Raw genomic sequence first — 5,446 nt, 5'->3', positions numbered from 1 at the left:
AATGAAGTACTGATATATGCTACAACATGAATGAACCTTGAAAATGTGCTAAGTAAAAGAAGCCAGTCATAAGGACTACATATTGTGTGATTCCATTTGTATGAAATGCTAAGAATAGGCAAATCTATAGAGACAAAGTAGATTAGTGGTTTCTTAGGGCTGGGGGAATTGGTGATGGGGGAGTGAGAAAGAACAAAGTCTTGCTACATCCAACAGTGTAGATGAATTTAACATAGTGTTGAGTGAAAGAAGCCAGACACAAAATAGTATATACTATATGATTCCATTTATACTAAGTTCAAGAACAGGTAAAACCATTAAGTGGCAATAGAGGTCAGCAGTTGTTGCCTTTAGGGGTATTGTCTGGGAGTAGGCATAAGGCAGCCTTTTGAGGTATTAGAAATCCTCTGTTATCTTGATCCGGAAGATGGAAACACAACTAAGTGTGAATATGTGTGTGTGATTGTGTATATGTAAAAAATTCATGCAGTTGTACATTGAATGTGTGTTCACTTTACTATGTAAGTTAAACCACAATTTTAAAAAAAGTTTTATAGATAAATAAAATAAAAACACCATCCCACCAGTCTAGTTAGCTTGAGAACTTCCCATGACTAAAGCAAACTGGATCACAATGCTTTTCACCTCTTCTCCAGGGCCATGTGGTCTGCATATTTTTAAATTTTCTCCTTCACGGCTGCCTTCAATTGTCACTTACAACTCATTTCAAGCACATATTAATAAAATAGTGGGAATAGGGAGGAGGAAGGAGGGGGGAGCAGAAAAGAGAAGAAGATAGAAGAGACCCTGGGCACTGACATTTCTTCTTTGCTTTGAGCCCAGCTGCTCTCTAGAAATGCCAGGTGTTTTTTCCTGCTTTCATCTACTATAGTTGTATCTCAGTGCTCAGGGGGAAAAATGAAACTTTGGAATTGTCTTCTCCCAAGGCCAAGCCATTCTGTTTCCTCTCAACCAAATTTCACTTCTTTCCTGCTTGCTGGTATCCACTCCCCCACATACGCTCGAAGGCCAAACACTATGTATGTGTTTGTCCACTTCAGCATTCCGGCATGGGGTTCTGATTCTACCACCCCTCAAGCTAGTGAAGCGAAGATAAAGATATCAGAGAGGTGAGGCAGGAAGAGGATAAACTGTGCTTCAGGAAATGCCCTGGGCTCTGGAAGTAGTGGTGGGCCACATTCAGTTTGGGAATTTGAAACTTTAGGTGTCAGAACTCATCTAAGAAAGTTTTTCCTTTACGGCTGAGGCCTCCTTCTCTTTCCATTTGAAGGCTTATTGGGAAGGAGGGTTCTGAGGGGGCAAGCTGGGGAAGCCTATGTATATGAGGTCTCAGAGAATCACATAATTAACATTCCTTTGTAGTGGTTGGGTTTTCCTCTCAGTGTTCAGTAAGCACACCCCTTCTGTTACATCATAGATGTGACACCTACACAAACTCGCTAGAGGCAGTGTGGCATTAATATCAGCTCTGTGTGAACCCAGATATAAAACTATCCACATACAGCCAACTGGGCTTTGACAAAGCAGACAATAATATACACCGGGAAAAAGAAGCCCTATTCAATAAATGGTGGTGGGAAAATTGGAGAGACACATGCAGAAGAATGAAACAGGATCCATATCTCTCACCACTCACAAAAATTAACTCAAGATGGATAAAAGACTTAAATATAAGGCATGAAACCATAAGAATTCTAGAAGAAAATGTAGAAAAAACTCTTCTAGATATCGGCCTAGGCAAAGAATTTATGAAGAAGACCCCAATGGCAATTACAGCAACAACAAAAATAAATAAATGGGACTTGATTAAATTAAAAGGCTTCCACACAGCTAAGGAAATAATTGACAAAGCAAATAGCCTACAGAATGAGAGAAAATACTCGCAAGCTATACATCTGATAAAGGGCTAATAACCAGAATCTACAAAGAACTCAAGCAAATCAGCAAGAAAAAAATAAACAACCCCATTAAAAAGTAGGCAAAAGACATGAACAAAAGCTTTTCAAAAGAAGATAGACAAATGGCCAATAAACATATGAAAAAATGCTCAACATCACTAATCATCAGGGAAATGCAAATTAAAACCACAACATGTAGCCGGGCATGGTGGCACATGCCTGTAGTCCCAGCTACTCGGGAGGCTGAGGCAGAAGGATTGCTTGAGCTGAGGAGTTTGAGGTTGCTGTGACCTAGGCTGACGCCACGGCACTCTAGCCTGGGCAACAGAGTGAGATTCTGTCTCAAAAAACAACAACAACAACAACAAAAAAACCACAATGTGATATCACCTTACCCCAATTAGAATGGCTTTTATTAAAAAGTCTAAAACAATAGATGCTCGAGTGGATGCAGAGAGAAAGGAATACTTATACACTCCTGGTGGGACAGCAAATTAGTACAACCTCTGGAAAACAGTATGGAAATTCTTCAAAGAACTAAAAGTAGACCCACTATTTGATCCAGCAATCCCGCTACTGGGTATTTAACCAAAGGAAAAGAAGTCATTTTACTAAAAGGACACCTGCACTCAAATGTTTATTGCAGCACAAGTCACAATTGGAAAGATGTGGAATCAACCCAAGTGCCCATCAATTCACGAGTGGATTATTAACAAAACGTGGTATATGTATACCATGGAGTACTACTCAGCCATAAAAAGGATGAATTAATGCCTTTTGCAACAATTTGGGTGGAACTGGAGACGATTATTCTAAATGAAGTGTCTAAAGAATGGAAAAACAAACACCACATGTACTCACTAGTAAATTGGAACTAACCGATGAGCGCACATGCACAGAGGGAAGTAAAACTTAGCGTAAATCAAGTGGGGAGGGGGGGCGGCGGGAGGAGAGGATGGTTGAAAACGTACATAACAGTTATGAACACTATTTGGATGATAGGTATAGATCTGACTGAAGCATTACAAAAGTGATATCCATGTAACCAAAAACATTTGTACTCCCATATTTTGAAATTAAAAAAAAAAATCAGCTCTGTGACTAACACCATAATCAGGATGACTACTCTTTACCTCAAAGACTGCTGCCAAAAAGACCGAAAGGTATATTTACATGAAAAGAAATACCGTGACCAGATGATATATGTGAAAAGTTTTAAACTGAAAGAGGCCATACAAATTACCAAGACATCATTTTAATTATATCATGGAAATCTTGTAAAATTATGGTCATCTATAAAGTAAGTGAAACGGTTTTCTCCAAATGAGCCTTGGACATGGATCCAACAAACTCCAAATGCTCCACTCTTAAATCTGAAAATAAACCAAGCCAACGTTAAGAGAACAGTAATGTCTAATAAAACTGACATCACACTACATTACGTAGTGGCAGCCATCAAGACGTTTGATATCAAAGCATTTGAAAAACATAGCATATTCACCAGTTATCAAAGTATTGTCCGGGGACCAGCAGCATCAGCCTCACTTGGGAACTTCTTAGAAATAAACATTCTCATGCACCAACTCAGGCCCATTGAATCAGAAACTCTAGGGGTGAGGCCCTCAGCAACCCAGGTTTTAAAGAGCCCTTGGGTGATTGTGGCACACGCTCAGGTACAAGCACTGAGAACCACTCTTGCACCCAGTTACTTTGTGCAGGCAAGGGCTTTATAGATTGTCAAACACCTGGTTCACAAGCACCGGACAGAAGCGCTTCGTCTTTAAGCCGCCTCCTTCTCGTTCCCTGCTGGTTTTTTCGCTTTGTAGTATGAATCTCAGGCCACAAACTCGGACTCACTTTATTTGCCATCACTTTTATTCAGATCCTCCTTCCCGGAGTGGAGGGAGAGGCCAGCCCTTTCCCCCTCGGAGCTCCTGGGGGGCACAGACAGAACTGGGTAATGGTCTCACTTGCAGTTCATCAAGACTCCCGCTGACATCAGGGTCCTCGCTAGCGATGGGTCCTCCACGCCTCGCAAGGGGTTTCACAATCTCTTGCAAAAGGTCACCCCCTGCACTCCGCCCGCGTCACATCCAGCCCCAGGGGACTGCTCCGCTCCACTTCCCGCCTCTAGGCCCAACTCTCCTACCCTCCACGACGCCCCGCTTCGCCGCTTCTTTAGACTTTGACAAAAGACTCGGGGAGAATGTTTGACTTCCGGTTGCTTCTGCATTTAATCCTGCCAAGACTCCCTGAAGCCTGAAAACCCTAAGGAACCCAAATTTAGAGAGAACAAATACAAATGAACAGTTCCATAAGTGATCCTGACACAGGTGTTGCCTACTATCGCTTAATCCTATGTTATAAATTATTTAATACACTACACAGGATTATATATAAGGGTAAAATGTGAGAGGTTTCAAGTAAGTGTAATTACAGCAATAAGCAAATGCACATTTTTTCCCTTGCTTTACTTTTGCTTTTTTAAATTATCAGATTATTATTATGGACACATTGATCGGAATATAAACAATTTTTAAAAACACCCACATAACTCTATCACAATAAAAAAATCCACCACGTTTGTATTTTTCACATTCCTTGCTCATTTTAGTATGTATAGATTAGTACACATTTTATATCCTGCACTTCTCACTTACTATTGAGTTCCATGTTACCATGTTAACTTGTTTCCATATAAGCTTTACTAAATTAATTTACAGGGACTACATGAAACTGATTAAAATACGCACATATCCTTCAACCTGGTAATTCTACTCCTCAGATTTCTACTTGCACAAGTATTCAGAGCAAATATATCACTCTTTTCTCTCTTGTAAATTTTTCATTCCTTCCCACATTTAGACAAAACACAACACTTTCCAAGTTTTACCCCACCCCCGATTCTCTTCTGCTTGAAACAGCAACTGCCTCGATCAAGTTGTTGCCGCCCAGACAAAGGCATAAAATCAGTGAAAAGCAGAGCCAGCTGCTTACCCATTGCTGGAGGAAGACGTCATCTTTCCTGCCTTTTATCCCACCGGAAAACATTTTATCCCTTAAGTTCCTTGGGTTGGGCATGCAGGGCTGTCCTCAAAGTGTTTTCAGCCCTATGTTAATATATGACCAAAATCTGTTTAATCTTCCTTTCTAGAAACATAACGAGAAGGCCCTTGAAATCTAAAGGAAAGTCCTGAATACAACTTCATCTTTCAAACTCCTTTAGTGGTTTGCAAAATACGCTTCATAGGGAGCTGTTATGAGTAGGTCAGTGAGAATGAATTTTCTTTTCCCAGAACCTTAAAATATGCCTACTCTGTGCATCTTCTACAAATCAACACTAGCCCCCTGTTATCCATCACCAATTTGTCCATAAATAGATAAAGCACCTGATAGATTAAGGTCCCAAGAGTAACCAGGACCAAATGTTCATTTAGTGGCTCCTTACATTTTTCTCAGAAATTTTAGGAGAAAATGGGAGAAATGACATTAAAGTACAGTCATGTGTCTCTTTTTTTTTTTTTGAG

The sequence above is a fragment of the Propithecus coquereli genome, unplaced genomic scaffold (genome assembly GCF_000956105.1).
Source record: "Propithecus coquereli isolate 6110/MARCELLA unplaced genomic scaffold, Pcoq_1.0 Scaffold19, whole genome shotgun sequence".
Lineage (NCBI taxonomy): Eukaryota > Metazoa > Chordata > Mammalia > Primates > Indriidae > Propithecus > Propithecus coquereli.
This window is presented reverse-complemented; position numbering follows the sequence as displayed.